We start from the raw sequence: 20,781 nt of genomic DNA, 5'->3' as shown, positions 1-20,781 counted from the left end.
AGACTTTGGTCAGAGTAGAAGTATTGTGGGTTCTTGGAGGTCAACATTTCACACATGTTTTTGCCCTGTTTTGGTGGGTTTTTAGTTTGCTTTGGCTTGGTTGGTTGGGTTTCTTTGTATTTCTTCCTGATTTGCAGGGTTTTTTCCATACTTCAATCAAAATGAAATTTTTGCAACTTCAGATGTCAGGTCACTTGTGTCATAGGTTAGCAAGCATAGTCCCGGAAGGGACGTCCTTGCTAAGGGGTGCTTACAGTTTCCTCTGGGAACTGATAGAACCTATCAGCTGGCCAGTTTGAATATGGACACTTCTCTAAGCCACTTAAAGTTGTGATCACCTCTGTGATCCACATTTAAGAATAGGCAAACTCCCCCTCCAAGCTCTCTCTCGTTTCCGGCGCTGGGACAAGTGGCTGCAGGCCCCGTGTGGGGGCCAGCGGGCCCGGCCAGGCCCTGCCTGGGCCAGGCCGGGCCGGGCCACGGCCATCCTGGAGCCATGGACCTGTTCCAGCCGTGGAACCCCCCCGCACTGCCTTGCCGTGGGCAGCCGGAGCGGCTCGGCTCTCCCCCCTCTCCACTGCGATAAGAAAAATTCAACATTCCAGCTGCAAAGCTGCAAGGCCGAGGTGAGATTAACCCTTTTATTGCTGTGAAGAGCTGAAAACCTGAGGGAAGAGAGAGAGGAGATGCTTAAAGCTGAAATTCTGTTGTGAAGCTATGATATATCAGAGTATCCTGTTGTAATTTCATGAAGATATGGGGGGTGGAGTGTTCAACTCGTGAGCAAAAGCACCTGCGCTGAGATAGGCAGATGCTGACGCAGCTGTAATTTCATGAGAAGTTTGGACAGGGAGAGATGAACCAGATGAGGACTTTTGCTCCAAAGGGGAAAGGAGAAAACCTCAGTCCGTAGAGATGAACCAGATGAGGACTTTTGCTCCAAATGGGAAAGGAGAAAACCTCAGTTCCTAGAGATGCTCCCAGAGATAGTCCTAAAGATGAAGATGATGAAGACCCTTTGCTCCCAGAGAAGGAGAAGGGCCTCTGTTTTTGTTTCTGAACGGCTCAACCTTAAAATTGTACCCCAAAAAACTTCAAGAGTGGACCCTCGAAAGCAGTTGCGGGAAAAGCTGCAAGTCGGGGGAAAGGACTCACATGCAGGCAGAGAGACTCCTCTTCCTAAATGGACTGAACAATATTTGGAAGTGGGTGGCTGTCTCGTTGTGATAATGTTTTCATAGCATGAGCAAGAAGAGACTTCTCTCTCTAAATGGACTGAACAAGGTTATTATGGAAGTGGTAAACAGACTGAACATCTTAAGGGTTGTCTTTTCACATTGTCAGTGGGAGAAGGGAGGAAGGTGGGGGGAGGAGGAGAGTTCTGAAGGTGGTATAATTTTTTTTCTTCTTTTAGGTCTGTTAATAAACTTCTTTATATTCTTTCAAGTTTAGTGCCTGTTTTGCATTTCTCCTAATTCTTATCTCACAGCAGATAAACAGTAATGAGTATTTTGGACCAAACCACTACACTAAATTGGTGTTTCTGCCCGGTTACAAACCGAACCCGCGACACTTGGAAGACCCATTTTCATGTCACTTTGCTATGCCTTATTGTTTTAAATACCAGATGACATTTCAATGACTTCAAAAGAAAATTTCTCCCTGCAAGGAAAGTAGACTGAAAATCCTATGAATATATTAATATAAAAACTCTGAAAAACCTAATGCTGCCTTTCTGCTGGAGTTCTATCTAGTGCTATAACATTGCTAAATTATAATTTATTAATTAAAATTCACTACTTAAGTGGGATTCAGTTTTAGCAACTATTGAAAATGTATGAAGATTTTAATGGTCTACTTTTTTGCATAAAATCTTTTTGTCCTTTTCACAGCTAAGCATAAATAGTTTTCAGAAATTAGAATAACCGAGGAAGAACTTTGGCAAATTGAAATGCAAAAGCATAATATAAACATAATACATTTTAAAGATCAGATAAATTACAGAATTTGAAATACTAACACTTTACTACATAAGTATTGCTATTGAACGAGTAATTTCTATTTCAATTAAAATAGTAATGAGAACTCCCCCAGTGCCAACCCTTCAAGAACTTGGAAATAATTTTGGACAAGGGATGATAATGATGATGGTGTGTTGGTGATCTTTGTTTTCAATGATCAGAGAAATATACAACTACAGACATGTTGACATCTGAATTTCTTATTTACTTTCACAGTATATTTCACAATTAATATCCCTTCCACTTCCCAGATTCAGTTTTTACTGATATATCTTGATATAATAGAAATGATCATGAAGGCAACTGAAAGAAGTAACAACTGATTATAAAATCAATTTTTTTAGATTTTCAGTAAGCATTCAACATGACAGAACAGTAGTATAGTATTGTCTGAGGCAGGAAATTCTAGCAATATGTATATCTAGTGACTTAGTAAGTATATTATTTGCTATTGTGAACCAGTAGCACATTTCCATAGCGCATGAAGAGGCGTACTAATGACTAGGAAAAAAATGATTTTTTTTTTTTGTAAAAACAATCCTGACTTAAACAATATTCATGATATAAAACCGTGCAAATGTAGGCTGTTCGTAGTATATTAGAATGGTTGGAATTTCAGAAAAGCTGAAGGCTGCTTAATCTAACATTAAAAAAAAAAAATTTTGACAAGCAGTTCAGAAAAAAATCAACAAAAAAACCAACAAAAAACAAATGAAAACCAGCCAACCAATGAACCAACCAAAAATACCGAAACAAACCCCCTCCTGAAAAACAAATTGGTGGTGCATTCCAGTGTTAAATATGTTTCGTACTAATGATTGTTGCAAAAGGAGCAATTCTCCCATCTTTCCCATTCCTTGTCCTCCCCTGCTGCCACACAGTGTTGCCTCCTAAATTCTGTCATTAGAGTGACCCCTCTGAGATCTGAATATGCAAGAAATCTTTTATTTCTTTTTCCCTCTATGGTACGATCTAGCCTTACTAGGCAGAATTAATTTGTGAAGGGATCAGATGAGCACATTATGGAGCAGTAGAGCTAGAAGTAATATTCAGCTGAGAATAGAAAAGGAAGCATGGAAAAGGGACTGGTATATCCAGTCAGTTAGATTTGCTCAGCTATATCACCACTATTCAATCGGGTATTTTCTTGGGGTCTTTCATATATATATGTATGTATATATATATACACCTCTCTCTCCCCCTCTCTATGTGTATATATATATATGTATATATATATATGCATAGCTTGATTTTATACTTAATATTAATGGAAATTGTATATGACATCAAGGGAGGAAAAAATAAGCATTTTAAAAGAATTAGTATGTTGTTGCTTTTAGAGGTATTTAATCTGCAACTGTTGGCACCGATAAAGAGAATAGAAAAAAAACCCAAGAACTTTAAAAAATGTTTTATCCTTTTCAAGGGAAAATTTCTTTGTTAAGAAAGAAAAAAGAATGTTTTATTCTTGCATATTTTGAAACCTCTCCAATGCACCACCAGGAAAGCTCTCATCTCCTCAGTAGGCAAAAAGCACCTTATGATTACAAGTCATCTCTTTTCTAAGAGGAGCTTAAACTTCTTCATTTCTTCCTTTTTTTTACAGTTCCACACAATGAATTAAGAAACAGAAAATTCCCCAGAATTCCAGTCTGTTTTATAGAATCTGAGAGCATACCGCCAACAGTAAGAGCCACAGAATATTAAAAATAAAAAGCGACAAAGATATTAAAAACCAGAGCAGGAAACCAAGTTTATCACAGTTATGAAGATGCAAACTGAAGGGAGACTATTTCTTGCTCAGACTAGCAAGCTGAAAAAATTGCTATTAGACAATTATGCTGGCAGTTATTTTGCCATATTCAGAATTTGGTAAACTTAGCCTGATTTAGGTTAAAGCCTTTCTAATATATTAGAAATTATTCACTTACAATTTACCCATTACATTTCACCCTTTCTTTGCAACTTCCATCACAGTATCAGCCATCAACCTAATTGAACAACCACTGCCAATTTTCACTCGTGTAAGAGTTAAAGGCCAGGAAGGTCAGGTTCTTTCTACACAGTCATAGAAATTAATAGAGCTATGCTATTCTCTGCAGTTTTGAAGGCGAAAAATAAATCACAATCTACTTTCAAGATCTTTATTTTTTTCTTCTACATAGTTGCTGTTCTCTGCTCTTGGAGAGGTATTCACTTTTAGGTACTATCTGCAATAAAAGTACACATACCCACTAAGAAATACACTCTAAACCCCAAATTTTTATGATCACTTACTCTTTAATTTCTTTCACCCTTAAGAATGTTTCTGTTACTGTCTTTATCTACTGTCGGTTCTTCTATGTTACTTCTCTCTTCAGTTTCATCAGTCTAAGAGATGCCATTCTAGTGTTCAAGGGTGTAGTACTCTAGCAAGCAGAGTTCTTGCTCAGGACATAAGCATGGCCATAAAACTCCAGGTATCATATAGAAAAAAATCTTGCAGATTTGGACTTATACAGATATCCTTTAAAAATAACACTTTTTAAAAAAATTACCATATGATTACACCCAGCCTATCAAAAAATCAACTGAGAGTGAATTGACTATTCAATTATTCTTTTCCATTAAAAAAAGTTATAAAGAATGCTCCTGTTGACAGGCAACCTTTTTAGAGAGTATTACTGTTCTTCGCAAGCTAAGTGTTGTATATATTTTTCTCTGCTCATTGAATGCAGTTTCCTGCCACTAAATAACTCCGTTTAATTTCTCAATGTCAAATCATTGCTGATACCTGCATTCCTTGCCAACTTTCAAAGCAGACTATTTGTTTTGCAGAAGCTGTGTACAATATTTTACTGAAAGCGCAGGTTTGTTATTCTTCCTACCAAATACGAAAAATAAAATATTTTAAAAGTAATGATGTGCTCTATTTATATAACATCTGTTAAATAGAAAATTACCTTTTGGGCAACATTTCCCTTTCTCTTTGACACATTTGAAGAATATAATTCTTCACTTCCTAGTCTCTCTTGTCTAGTGACCATTACTCCAAGAAATTTGTGTCCCTCTACTAATTTGTAAGTGTAGGTGTGGTAAAGTTCACATTTATTAGTTGTTTTAATGTGATGAAGGCTCTACAAACTACTCTTAGGTTCTTACAGCCAAAGAACCATGTTCAGAGATAAGAGATTTTGGGATAGTTTCCCTTCCCTAAACTAGTCTTGTAATGCAATTCTATAATAAAAGACCATAGTAAACAGTCAATAAAATCTAAAGTTGATCTGCAAAACACAGAAATAAATGTCTTTAGGACAATTAAACTGACTTCTGGCTTGTTATATGTCTCCTTATGTATTAAGTAAACAACTTAAGAACTAAAAATTACCAAATTAGCATTACTAGTACTTTAAGATTTGAAATATGAGATTAGCTCATGACCTCAGACTCATTCAGATTTTCCATGTGTTCTCATGCAAATTTTCCATAGCACTTCCATAATTTCTCATCGCTAAAAATGATTTTATTATAAAGTTGCAGAATTTTTTGAAATAGCAGATATTATCAATAGTATTATAAAGGAGTTTTCATTTGTATAGGGAGTTGTAGGTTGGGGATTTCATCTGCACCTGAATTGCAGTCAGTAATTGTAGCAAATTCTCTGTAAACTCTACACCTGAAGCAGATGGAAGAAGATTGCATCAGGAGATCAACCCTTACAAATTACAATAGTTTATGATGCTCATCTACATTTTAATCAGACATAAAAGATTTATTCCTGAAATACATCAAGAAACACTGTTTTCACCACCTGAAATGCATCAGAGAGTTTATAGTCAATCAAATAAAATAAGTTGCACATTTTTACTACATCTTCCTCTCTTGTGTATACAATATTACATGGATATAGGTGTTAATGATTTTATTAGCAACTATATATAAGCCCATCAAAATAGAAACCAGAAAGTGATTTCATATGTCAAATCCTCTTTGTTAAGGATTTAGCTCCTGAGCTCAACAAAAAAAGATGAATTTATGGTTACATTAGAAACATCATTTTATTTTCTGCAAAATGCAGTGCAGTGCAATCAGCTAGATAAAGCAGATCATGTATAGTCAGACACTAGGAACACTGTATGATTTGAAGGTACAGAGAATAAAGGCTTGTCATGTTTCTTCTTATGACCAGAGGGAGCATAAATTGGAATTAGTTTTGTCAGGCACAAGGACTGAACTGCAAAATTCATCACCTGAATAAGTATGGCTTATGTTCCTGACAAATAAGTACCAAACAGGTATTGCTAAAATATTCTTACACTGACAATTATTTAAAGAAAGTTATTTTCTCTGTTGAATTATAAACACTATTTTTATTCATTAAAAATATAAGTCAAATGTAAGTGAAATTCAATGAACTAGAAAAAACTGCATGTCAGCAGATTGCTAAAAGTGACTTATTTAATTCAAGTATTGAAGAAAAAAATTAAACACTATTAAGAATGTATTTTCTAACAATGTTATCTGAAGAATGAGCTACTAATAATAGAAAGGAAATGTTTTGGAAAAGTAATACAGAGCAGAAACCTGTCTCCATCACCTCATTAAAAATTTACCTGGATTGGTGGCCACAGGCGCTACCTATTAACCCAAAATGTATGCTTGTTTCCTAAGTGATCCTTACTTTTTCTTAATTCAATAAATTATTTTTCACAACTTAACTTGTTCCATTTTTCTGGACCACAAATGTACATAATGACGTAAAAGTCTTACTAGCTTCTGCGTTCAGTTTTGACCAGAGTTTTTAACATGTGCTTCAAAAAGATATAAAGGTATAGTGCAATAATTAATTCACAGTAATCTGGATGGAAAAACTAACATCATCATATTAGATCTGTCATTACAATTTCCTAATAGTTTCATACAGTAGGGGTAATTTTTTTCTCTAGAGACTTTTCCCTTCTATCAATTTCTTGACAATAATATTAATGCACAATTAGTACTTTTATTATTCTAGGTTTTAGTATTTCATGATGTTGATTTTTACTCTGCTTATGAGACTTGGACAAAAACTTGTTCAGTCATATTCCCTGAAGTTCCAAGTATAAACTCTATTTCCAGACACACAATAGAATTATAGAATGGTTTGTGTTGGAAGGGACCTTAAGTGACCTTCTAGTCAACCCACCTGCAATGGGCAGAGAAATCTTTCATTAGACCACATTGCTTAAAGCTTCCTCCAACTTGACATTGGACACTTCCAGGGATAGGGCATCTACAACTTCTCTGAGCAACCTGCTTCAGTGTACCATTACCCTTGTTATAAAATAAAAAATTCAGCGTGCCCAATCTAAACTATGGGGAATTATAAGATAGAATTGGGTTGTGAGCTGTAAAACCTGCCTGCAGAGGCACATGGCAGCACAAAGGAGCACATGGCAGCACACAGGGGCTTGTCTCCACCGGGCCCTGGGGAGAGGAGGTGTCACACAGCAGACAGACCCCTACGGAGAGGAGCCTGCTGGGACCTGACAGACAGTGAACAGCGAGTGATCACCCCATAGAAGGACACTGAGGAAGTGTGTTGCTGATGAGGCAATATGGGTTAGGTCACATAATGAAAATTGCCGCATAAGGAAATGCTGTGCCTTGGAAAAGTGTATAAAACCAGCTCATTCCTTTGAATAAACGATTCAGATTCCCTGCCCATCTGGGTCCGTGATTCAATCGCCGACATAAACCTCGACTCTTTCAATGAAAACTCCTTGCCCCTTGTCCTATCAGTGCAGGAATTGGTTAAAAGCCTTTCTCCATGTTTTCTAACTCTCCCTTTATATATTGAAAATCTGTGATGAGGTCTTAAGGTTTTTCTTCTCCTGATTGAACAACTGCAACTCTCTTAGCCTGTCTTCACAGGTGTTCCTGTCCTCTGATTATTTTTGAGTCCCTCCTCTGCACCCTCTCTGAAAGGTCCGTGTCTTTCTTGTACTGGGGACTCCAATACAAGAGAAAAGCCTTCTTTTAATAAACAGTACTCCCTGAAATATGCTGCAAGTAACTAGCCCTGAAAGTGTTTCTTACTGCTCTCATCAGAAGTAAAAATGGTGATTCTTAAATTATTCATAACTTTCTTTCTCCTTGAGGCAATATCTGACCCACAAATATGTAAAGGATGAAAAATGTCTCTCTTAGAGATAAAAGAAATGCTGATTTATATAGCATTCATTTAATTACCCTTGATTTAAATTAAAGTTTTAAGTGAGCATTTTACATATTATGTTTAATATAAAGGACTGATTAAATAGATATGCTTTCTCTAATCTGTCTAGAAGAGTAGTAAAATAGATATACTTGATGACACTGGTTTTACTGAGGCTTATTTCACAAAAGGCAGTCAGCATCATGTAAAGGACCAAGTTTTGACAAGACATACTTGTTTACCCTCTGCTAAATAAACTCTCTCCTTTTCATTTGATTATTTCAGTTAAGGTTGGCCAGTTCTTTGTTTTCTGCTTTACAAAAAAAATCCCAACTAAAATCCACTAATAAAAAAAATCAAAAAATAATTACATTTGTCTAATGTGTACATCACGGTCTTTATACCCTTTTTCATTTGCCTTCTTGTTACGCCTAGATTTGAAAAATTGAATTCTTGTTTTAATGATACCAAGTTATATAGAAGACAATTCATTTACAATTCCATTTTCCTATTTCCTTCATGTAGGTGTTTAATTTTTAACTTATATCTTAGAAACTACCATGAGAAAATTAAACAAAGCAATAAAATTTGAAACATTGCAAAGAGCACTTCACACTATGGATGTCAGTCATTTTTATACATAATAACAATGCCTACTAAATACAGGGGTTTCTGTTTTCTTAGTGATTTGCTTTAACATTAAATATTTCACTTACCTTTTAACCTTGCCAAATCTAGCAGCTATCTGAAGGGCTTGACACTAAGTGTCAAGGTCACACAGTGAAATCCAAGCTACAGCTGCTTCACTTGAAAGAATCTGCAGAGAAAAAAGAAATCTGTGTAAATCTTTCAGAATACTTTTCTTCCTCTTTCTTTTTACACAGTGGTTCACATTACAAAATCATCCTATTGTGTACAAAATAGCTAAACTTTTTCAGGATAATATATCTTACCTGGTGCTATCATGGGTTGGTCCACACACTGTAATTCACGAGGAGAAAAACTTTTCAGAGAGTAAATGGATATTCTAGGGACAGAACCAGAGAATTCACATTCCTTACGTGTGGTGACTGTTCTGGGAGAATTCATACACATAGTCTCATAGTCTCAGTGGAGCAGTGACATTTCCATATGCAAAAGTGCAAGGCAAAATTTCAATGAGCCTTTTTTCAAACTAGGATAGCGAAGAACAATAGCTGTATATTATTTTTTGGTTTTTGTTTGTGTGATGAAGTGTTTCAGCAGTCTAGTGGAAAACCACTTGCATACAGTCCATTTAGAATTATAAAATTAGGATTCTAAATTATGAATGGTTGGTTGGGGGAAACATTCAAAAACATTCTAGTTTTTTCTTGGCAATGTGCCAAATTTTAGTTTGGGTTTCAAAAATAGAAATGAAAGTTGTGATGGGTTTTGTGGACAAAAAATATTCCTGCTGTACTACCAGGAAGGACTTGGATCATGGAGTCACAAAGTAATCACAGAAAGTTATGAACTAAGCTGTCCTTAATCACTTCTCATCTATTAGTAGTTGCCTTTCCAGTAAAACAAGTTTACTTAAGTTAAATATGTCATGCAAGCATACCATAAATACTGCCATACAGAAGCCAGGAAGCACCACCTCTTTCTCTATAATAAATGTTTTCTAAATTGCAGGATTTGAAAAATTTATTAAGAAATGGGGGGATAATGCATAAAAAATTCATTCCATAAGATGACAGGCAATTCAGGCAGAAAAGGATTTATTTTCTATCAGAAAATTCAGAAAAAATATTTAGCTGAAATATTATAGCTCAGCCTGCTACCCCCAGTGATAGGATACATCTAGTTTTAGTTTTCCTTTTGGGAACTCTTTATGCTGATGAACTTGTATTTTTAACAGTTTTAAAAGTGTACTTCTAAATGTATATCGAAACTATTTCTGTAAATAGAAGTTTTAGAGGAAATATTCCTTTATATTGTGCTTATATACATCTTTTTATGAGATGAAAATTTATCGTTCAAACAATAAAAAAAAAATCTAAAATAAAGAGAAACTAAATAAAGATAAGTGATATAACAAAATGTATTATATGCCTTCATACTAAAATCAATCTGTCCTACTCTCTGTGACAGAGTGCTCTAGGTTGGCATTTAAAGCCTAGTTAAGATTTTTGTTATGCTTAACAAGAAAAACCTTTAGGAAAAATGTCTCAAAGCTTGTAAAAGATGAGTAAGAGAGAATGCATCAATTCAGAGTTTCTCAGGTATTCTGAATTTGGGTTTCTCACAAGTTGTCTTAGGAGGCAAGAGGAAGAATTTTGGTGGAGAACTTGAAGCTCTTATTCCCTATTGGAGCTAACTATTGATACAATGCACATAATAGACAGGAGCACTCTCAGAAATCTCACTATATATGTAATAAAGACACATAGATGACATGTTAGCTTTCAGTCCTTTATGTCCCTTGCTCAGCCTGTGTATTTGATATTCTGTCTCATAGAAGAGATATAGCAAACACTGCTGAATACCTTGGTGAATTAGCAAGAACCATTACTGTCTAAGTATGCCTGTGCTTAGCCCTTTCTTATACTCTTTTGCAGATTGTGGGGAATATATAAAGTTACTTACTCGATATAGGAACAGATTCATAGAAGACAGGGCAAAATAAATGATTATGAAGATGATGTATAAAAGGCAAGCACTTATTACTGCAACACACTAAGAGTATGTGTGCATAATTTGTTTGTTTGTTTCAGTTGGTTGTTTCATGTTTAAACATGCATAAAATCCCTGAGACTTTCTCTGACATAGAGCTTCCTGGACTTGTGGAAGAGACAAAGAACTTCAGACTTTTATTTCTTCTGTGACAAAAGTTATATAAGGTATTCCTCCTGACCTGCTCAGCTAACATTTTTTTGAATAGCACCTTGCTATTTTTGTCTCAACAGAACAGGTCAGATTTGTCCAGCAGTCACTCACCAGTTAGTTCTGAACATCATATTTCATGTAGAAAATATCCTTGGAAATAATAGACATGGGCTTATGTGAGAGGATCAAATAATATAAGTCACTACACATTTCTTGCCGAAGTATACAGCACAGACAAAGATCACCAGGTAATATGATAAACGCAATGTTGTATTAGTAAGCCAATTGCAGCATTGGGGTTTTGTCTTTTTTTTAGGTAAAGTACAGAAAAAAAAAGGAAACTGGTCAAAGTGAAGACAAAGTCAAAACACCAACAGTATGGGAGTCTCTCAAAAAAATAGCCTATACCTGTACCTGTACAAATTCAGGTTTATCCATAAAAGAAAAATTTCCCCTCTGAAACAACAGATTATATTTAAGTTCAAGATTTATGAGCGAAACAAAACTATGATTTTTTCTGGATGAAGTTGTATTAAAACAAAAACTCTCCATGTTCTTAAAAATCTCTCTCTCTCTCTCTGTACAAAAAAAAGTAAGAGACCACCTTAGGTAAAGTGTTTGTGTGTCACTTGAACTTCTCAAAGTTTGATGGAAATAAACAACTCCATATACTTTGAGTATGAATCTTCCAATGAAAGAACTTAGGCTTTGTTTTTTTTTTTTAAGACACATAGGAAAACATATGCATTAAAAATTCACATTATACACAATATTTATTAGATATGCAAAAAAAATTGCGCACAGTAATATCTTGAAGTAACTGGAAAGTTATAGCCAATAAACAAACTAAAAAACCCTGAAAACTGCTTTACCACTTTCTTTGTAGCTGAATATTTCAGGGAAGTATTAGTACATATAAAGTCAGAGATTACATTGAAGAAAAGTCTTCGAAAATATTAGACCAACTCTATCTAATGGCTGTAATAATTTCTAGGAGTCTAAGAAAAGTTGGAATGAAAAAAAATCATATGTGTGAAGTATAGACTCCGATCAATTGATGTGAAAAAGTTTTATTCCTACAAAATAGGTAGGAAATAGTAGGGTTTACAGAAATTTGTTTATTCTGACTATAGAAAAAACATATAAATTTAGAGAATACATGATACAGCACCTACTAGGCCAAGTAGTCGAGCAAGAGATGTACAGTACTAGTAACTTAACCAACACGCCAGAGAAGATAATGCTAAATGATGTTCTTCATTTAGCAACATTTGTCTTTCAATCACATATGAAAGAAATTCTAGTTATCCAGTACTGAATTATCATCAAACAACAGAATGTTTGATACTAAAACAGTATTCAGAAATAAACAAAATGTTAAAAAAGAAAGCAGTTCATGGCAATGTGTGCATGGAAGAGGGCTTTTTGTTGCTGTCACTGAACCACTGCTCATCTGGAGACATGATTGCCAGCCACCTGGTTCGGAAATACAGAGACATATGGTACAGTTATTAATACTGACCCAAAGTTATTCCAGTGAACATATTCCAAGTTTGAAAAAAAAACCCTGATAAATATTCATTTAAATATGTAAATAAATGTGTTCTATTATAAATTCTATTCTATAAACACACATGCTTTCAGTGCCAAATCAAAACCTCCTAAATGCTAGGAGTTCACAATAGTTTTGGGAGTTGAGCATATTATATCTATGACTTTCAATGATATCCAATAAAATTAAATGGAAAGGAGAGCAGTAAAATATAACATCATGCTGATCAGCATTCAAATACAGAATGTGGCTAAGCTCTGAATTAGCATAGCCGCTTTGCAAATACAGCTATAAATCTTATCTTGGTCTTAAGCAACACACCAAAATTAATGAATGAATGTATTAGAAACAAAATGGTAGAGATTGCAGTACTACTGATCAGGAAAAAAACCCCAGAACTAACAGTTATAAAACCAACTCAGTTGTCTCCTGTACTTATTCCATTCACAAATCTCATTCCACATTTTCCATTCAGTGCATGAGTTCATTTTACCAATAAATTTCCCCAAACAAACAATTTTATTTGAAATGCTTGTACAATTTTCAGCTGTGCTTAAATTATATAGTTAACTAGTCTAATAAAGTTGCAGGCAGAATTATGCATCAAAGGGGGGAAGATGGATAAATATGATTGGTCTAGGCAGTGCAGATAGAGCACGAGTAAAGATTATGAGCCACCTGCAGGTATTAAGTTCTTTGTTTTTAATTATTCGATTTTGGTCCAAATGAAATGAAAAATTTTCCTCTCAAACTTCCCAGGAGAAAAAATATCCTAGGTTTTTCTAGTTGTTATTTCTTCTAGATTTTCTCAAAAACAACAGGTCTTCCAGGTTAAAGTATAGCTCTGCAGCAAGAACCGCTAAAAGGATTATCATTCTTCCTTCTATATAAATTGGCACCAGCCCAAAAGCAGGCATTCCAAGTAGTAGGGTATGAACACTTGGTGGGAGGGTATACAACAGAGTCATACTCTCCTCAGTAGCACCCAGTGGCAGGACAAGAACCATTGGACACAAACTGAATTCCATGTAAGTGTGAGAAGCGACTTAACTGTGAGAGTGGTCAAACATGACCAGATTACTGAGAGAACCTGTGGTGTCTCTCCTTGGAGATATTGGAAATCTGTTGTTTGAAGCCATGAAGAACCTGCTCAAGCTGACCCTGGTATGAGCAGTGGGGTTGAACTATGCAATGGCATCCAAACTGTGGACCTTGTAACCCAGGGGGTTACGCTGAGAGGCAGTTGTAGTGTACCATGATGAGGATTCCATTGCCTACAGGGAGGGTCCTCAATTTGTGGCAAGCCATCCAGTGGTCCAGGGAGAGTGGCCTGTCAAAATACTATCCTGGATTCAAGTACTCCAAAAATCATTTTGAGTGAAACTCTTCGAAGATGAAACCTAACCAAATTAAACCACATCCTAAACTGCTGCACTTTAGTTTAAACTTCAGCTAATGAGGGTGGTGCGTGGTTTTGCAGATAGCAACTATGCAGGGATAAAGCTAGACCATACTTTGTGTAAAACTGGTCAAACTCAAAAGTATTTTAAAAAACCCAAAAACCTTTTTCTCCAACCACCTACACTACCCATTAAAGAGTACTTTAGTATTTGGTAAAATGTATCTTATACTATACATCAGTGATTTGTTTGATTTATGCCATCATGCTTGTCTCAAGAGCCAAAAAAAATGTCCAGCATAAGAGTTTCTCAACTATATTAAGAGGCAACTAACAGGCAACATCTGTTAAAAAGAAAACAGCATCTTAACCTTTTATATTCAGTACAAAAAATAGAAATATTTCACATAAGTTTATATGAATGTGTGTGTTCATATATAACCAATATTTTGGGGGGTAATGTTTGTGTAAGAAATATATCATCTTGTAGGAGACAATTTAGTTTTCGAACTACATAGCTGAAATTATCAAGGTCCTATAATCCTAAATTATATCTATTTCATGGTCAAACTGCATGTAACTGACTGACAATACACAGTTCCATATTTTACTTTTGACTCTTCCCTTTTTAATCTGTCCTGCTACTCCTTTTCTTATTAGCATAACTTCTTAACTTTACATATTTCAGCAAAAAGATAACTTAGTCTAATAAGCCCATTACAGGCTCATTAATGTCAGGCCTCTAAGGAAAGATATGTATCACTTGTCTTTTATCATTCTCCTCTCAGTTTCTTTCTTACTCTCCTCCCTCAAAACTCTTCCATAAAGGTGATAGACTGCATGAGCTCTTTATTGGTCAGTCACATGTCCACTAACCCCTACCATCTTTATAAATATTCACTTGCTTTCCCAACTCTGTTACAGGTCAGCTTTGTCTTCTATCCTTCACTTATCTTGGAGAAATTCTCGTGTTTCATAAAAAGTCTTTATACAAAATATTTTTGCTTTTGTTGAATATTTCTAATGAACCCATATATTCCTCATTGTGAAAGTTATGTAACTTTTGTTGCTTCAGCCTTCATAAGATTTTGAGCATCAGCGTCCTCCCAAATGCAGTTCTTCTCTCTGATCCTGAGAGAATACATTCAGATTTCATACAAACAAAAATTGGCAAAAATTCTCCTTTGAATTTGTTATAAACAACATCTCTTCCTATCATGCTGTAGCCCAAAAAATCTTGCAGATAGATATTTGTGCATCAAAACACCAATCTGACTATTCTTAATATGGACTATGTCAAGTGTATGAAAATGTTAACATGGTTCACAAAAATAAGAATGCTGTATAAAAATGCTGTAGTTATAATACATTTGCATGCCTAAATGACCTTTATATCTTTATACCTTATTACTTTTATATGTAGAAGTGTGGCCCTATATTTAAGATTGGACCTCAATGGCATTTTTATTTCAATATATTTCTACATGTTGAGCTCCCTAAATGATTCCCAATGCGAAATCTTTCCTAATGGATCCCAGATAGGAGGCTGATAAAAGGTATACATTTATAAAAATGCTACTTCAGCCACCAGCATGTTCATCAGAGACAATACTTTTTTAGTAGAAGCTCTCAGGAACTCTGGATGCTCATTAGATGCACTACTGAATGATAATCATATAATGAAAGAAAAAGGTCACCTCATTGTTAATTGGTTGTCCATGTTGCATCACCAATGCTAACATATCTTTCAGCAAACTAAGTGCCAGTCAGCAAAAGTAAAACATTTATCTAGATCCACACTGTTGGTTAGCTAGAGATAGGTATAGATAAATACATTGTGTTAAAATATCATATAAAGATGCAAATCAAAACAGGAAACAAAAATTATGCACATAGAAAAATAATTTTATTTTGGTATACATTGTGTTTTGAAACTTTTAAAATTTACCTAGGAAGAACATATGAGAATCTTTTACTGAAAGGGAGTAATTAAGGGATGGAATTTATTTAAGAAATAGTGAAATAGGGTTTAATTTAATTAGGAAAAAATTATCCATGACAGAAAAAGAGTGAATTTGATAATAAATGAGAATCCTTCATTGTGTTAGTATTCTGACATTTACAATACAGCTTAACCTGTTTTGTAAGCAGGCCCTCACCAGCAAAATTTGATCTTACATCCAACTCTGATTACTCTGTAGGGTTCTTAGAGCTGGGCATAAGATTCAAAAGGGTTCTTACAATATGACTCTTCACTGTAACACAAAAACAGAACCAAAATCCCTTCCTTGCCAAGGGCTTGCTGAAGAAAGACAATCCTGAAGACCAGCAATATATTGTGAGTTTTCTATCTTTTAATTATTTGCACTTGATACAGTGGACATTACTAAAATATAGCTGTTATACTCACAGTCAAAATCAACAGTTTAATTTTTGCTTTAATGCCAGTGCATGTGACACAAATAGACATATATGCCCAGACAAAAAAAGGTACTTAAAGGCACCAGCAGAGGAGCATAAACAAAACATCTCACAAACAGAATTAGTTTAGTCAGCTAAATCAGGCTTTCTTAGTGCTCTACAATTGCTGAGGAACTGAGCTTAGTAAGCCTGCAGAAAGCTTTGTTACGATTACATATTCAGAGTGTCAGATATATTTTCATCAAGCTCTATAGTTAGTAATGGTGTTTCATGGTCCTATCCCTAATGCAGAACAGACTAAGGCAAGGAAAACAACAGAGAAATATCTGCAATAACCTGAAACAAGTTTGAATAAATTACAATCATTGTTGCATTAGCACAACATTTTTTTCACCAAAATAATTTCCCCATATTAAGTCCTGGGAAACACCTTGAGTTCAGATTCTTCAGGTATTTTAATTTCTAATTCATTGTTTCTCCAAGTTCAAAATCCTCTTTTCCAGGAGTTAAATATTGGGTTGATGTTACCAGTAAGCCATTACTATATGAGAAGGACCTAACTAATTAAAGAGCAGAAAAAAAGAAAAAAAGGAAAACAAAATTCCATAAAGAAGTACTTAGGCCATCAAAACTATAAATATTCAGAAAAGTGTTTTTTCCCCTCACTGAGTTACTTGAGGAGATCTAGTCATATAAAGATCTTCATATAAATATTTTTAAATATTCTTAGAAGAAAGCCACTCGCGTACTTGACAAGCTGCTTGTCATCCAACAACAAGGAAACAGGATGCTTTATGCATAAACATTGGCATATAATGAAAATACATTTCTGAAATAGCATGCTGAAAAATTTCCATTATCCTAGAAATCTATATTGCAGTGTAATGAAACAAATAAACAAAGCCTTAAGCAGTTATTTTTGTAAACATCAATTACAGATCACAGACTATTTAACAAAACAGTAACTAACAAGGAAAGACTAAAGAATCCATGTCATTCACTGTGCTACGCAGCCTGTGAGATGTGAAATTAGAGAAAATGGGACATAACAAAAAACAATGATACCAAAACAAAACTAGATTTGGTGACATTTCCAGGGAAAATAAAAAGGACATCAAGTTGTTAAAGAACAGAGGTTTTGTATCTTAATTCTTAGATAAGCTGCAGTAATTATTTCAATACTAGCTAAGTTTTCATCACATGACACATTTGTTTACTCATGTCTTCATGTCCTAAATTATATGAGAGGCAGAATTTTCTGTTTATTAGAAATCAAAACAAATCTGAAATTCTTTGGAAAAACACTGAATTTCTTGCTCTGAATGATATCTCAAGTCTTCATGTTTTTAGAAAAAGTTGCATACTAGATAAGGATAAATTCTTGTCTGTCAAATCCCCATAAATATATAAGGTAATAACCTTAATTCTACATGTTTTTTTTCAAAATCAAGACTTAGCTGGATTGAATTTTTCAGGTTTTCCTGTTGCAGGAAATATTTCACATTTTAAACTACTCCAAGAGTGGGTAAGGGAGGAAAAAAAAACCTAAAGAAAAAAATATGTTCTTCAACATAGTAATATGCATGGAGGATAAGTGAAAAAATAAAAAATGATTGTAGGTTTTATCTAAGTGTAATTATATACATTTATCTTAAAGTTTTATATGCAAAAGAATATACATATAAAAACAATGTATAAAGAGAGTCCTGTTTTAAAAGATTGGGAAAACAAGTGAAAAATGTGATTTTTCATCAAATTCTTGTTATCTATATGTGACTTTGGTGTATATCCCCACATGTGAAGGTGTTTGAGAGCAGATAGGGCTGAGCTACTCCATCGACTGCATCTGGCAGAGAGAGAGAGACACTCTTTGAAGGTATTTCAAAACATGATGCAATATTGTTCATGTGAATTCCCCTGTATAAGACATTAGAAATTCAAAAATACCATTTTTAACAATAAGAAAGGGTCATGTATCTTCCCCCCTCCCCACTCCTCATGCTTCTGCAGACCATTTCCCAGGTGAACTATTCGGACAGGGTGTTTGAAGGACAATTCACTGAGTAGTGATGATGATGTTCAATACAGAGTAGAGCAATGACCTCACATCAGGTATGGTGAAGATCTAGTTTAAGGTGCTGCTAAGATTAAAGAAAAAAGAGGGAGAAAGTCATCACTGTGTGAGCCCTGAGAAGGCAACTCTGTAGAAAGCATGGTCTGGGCAATGCCAGGGGAATTTAACAGTTCTTTCAGAGACCTGAACCAAACCTGTGCAAACACAATATGGAGGACTACTCTAAAGACTGAGTTAAGGCTAGAGCTGTTTTTCACAGAACTGTAGCTCCTTTTCCCTTAAAATAAAAATAAACACACACACCTTATTACAGAATTGTCCAAGACATAGTCTTAAATGGCCTTAAATGTCTTTCACATTGTTTTTGATGTGTGAAACCACTGAAACAGCAGTCCAGAGGTACCAGAATTATCTAGAAAGAAAATCACAGCACTCCTAGGAATGATTTTGGAATTATTTTAAACATGTGGTTTTGCAGACTATAGTCTGTGGTAAAAAATAAAGTAAAAAAAAATAAAATAGATTATTCATCTATATTGTTTGTTTTCAGTAACTTGAAAACAGAGTGGTGGTCAGTCACCATGTACACTGAGATTTTTGAACCCCACTGCATTCAGTGATTGACTCCAGTCACAATAGTGAAATCTTTGAGAAATGCAAATTGGTCTACTTCCTGAAAATTAGGGGGAAAAAATCCAACACGAAACAAACCCCACTATAAGGTGTCTTCATCATAGCTCCCTCAGTATTTTCTCATGTAGATAACATGGAATATCCATAGCAAGGAAAGCTTAATGAAGAAGCTAAAAGAAATAATTTAGTTTCTTTTCTTCTACCCTCCATAGAACTTCATTGGGTGTAAATTATGAAATCTGAAGGGTGCCAAGAAAATCTGTGCTCATATTGCCACAGCATTACTCAGAATCATCGCTGAAAAAATAAATAACCAAGAGTGTATTATTATTTGCTCAACCTCTCTTCAACATTATTCAAAAGTTTCTGCAAGAAGCTGAGCAATTCTTCGGACTCTTAATGCTGGTAAAAGTACTCAAGTCACAAAAATCAAACCCCAGTGTCTTTCACAGATTTATCAGAATTTATAGAGGAAGGTCTCCAAGACATTAAAAGAGAACAAAACACACAAGCTGTTGAAATATTATTAAAAACCAAAAACATTTTTAAATTGGTGTCACAAGATTTGCCCATCTGCTACTCAGTTATCAGACTGGAAAATTGAAAAAGGCAAGCTCTGATAAGAACAATATCTGAGGACAAAATTTTAATTAAACTATACTTTTGAGCTTTAAACTTTAAAATATGCTTCCAGTGTTTTGCATTTTAGAAGTCTGTTCATAGATATGATGAAAATCAGATTTTTAAGTTACCTTCTCAACAATGACAAAGGCAAGAATTCCCAACACCAAGAACTAACACTGTAGAAAATACTAAATAACTACACTTTACATTTGGAAAAAAAAGAGACAGAGATTGACTTTTTAGTAATTCCAGGGAATATGCATTTCGGTAGCAAAAGGGAACAGGAAAGGTAGTATAAGTGTATTTGTAGGACTTTCATGAATACGCTCTGCAACATTTCAAGTAATTTTTAAATTGATAATCTTTGTCAGCTCTGGAGCAAAAAACCCTACAAGTACCACTAAGACAAGACTCAAATTTACTAGGCTGTGTAGAACCACTCGCATACGAATTGACACTTCCATGGAATTATGGCCTGGCTGATAGTGCCTTACAAACTTGCAGCTGAATGAATTTCTAATACCAGACACTGCTCTGAGATTTTCCTTTTAGCTCAAACAAAATCCCTGTAAGACTTGAATCCAAAAAAACTTAAAATGCCAGCAAAGCCTGCAGACTTTAATGACACTTGGAATAGCAAGGCTGATTTAACACCACTGTAAGTTTGTACTATCTATGGAAGACCTCTCAAAATTATTTTCAGTGGATTACTAGCGTTTTGCTAAGAGGGTTACAAGAAGCACTGGGCATTTAGGAACTTTTAGAAGTATAATATTAGCAACTGAATCAGCTCTTGATGTTTTCCTAAAAGTAGATTAGGTATATTTTCCATTTAGTTTGTGGGTTTAAGCGTCAGAAAAGTAAAACTCAGTTAGAGGCCATATTGAGTGAAAAGTGACAAGGGTTATATTTTAGGCAAGTAATTCTCTCTTCAATACAATTAAATTTTAAATAAGGCACTGAAAATACAAAGCCTATAAAGACAACCAGTATTAATATATTACACACCCTGACCTGCTTGTATTTTAAAAA

The 20,781-nt window shown here is 34.8% G+C and overlaps 1 protein-coding gene across 7 annotated transcripts in view; it reads right to left on the bottom strand.

The window, feature by feature from the left end:
- MGAT4C (MGAT4 family member C) overlaps positions 1–20,781 on the bottom strand; it is a 336,587-nt gene that overhangs the window by 247,571 nt on the left and 68,235 nt on the right. For all 7 annotated transcript variants that reach the window (XM_042017617.1, XM_042017612.1, XM_042017619.1 and 4 more), the window contains exon 2: positions 8,913–9,013. The gene's annotated coding sequence lies outside the window, so the exon portion shown is untranslated. The remainder of the gene's footprint in view (positions 1–8,912; positions 9,014–20,781) is intronic.

The sequence above is a fragment of the Corvus kubaryi genome, unplaced genomic scaffold (assembly GCF_017639235.1).
Source record: "Corvus kubaryi isolate FWS band 111438036 unplaced genomic scaffold, C.kubaryi_AGA036_p1.0 137, whole genome shotgun sequence".
Classification (NCBI taxonomy): domain Eukaryota; kingdom Metazoa; phylum Chordata; class Aves; order Passeriformes; family Corvidae; genus Corvus; species Corvus kubaryi.
This window is presented reverse-complemented; position numbering and strand designations above follow the sequence as displayed.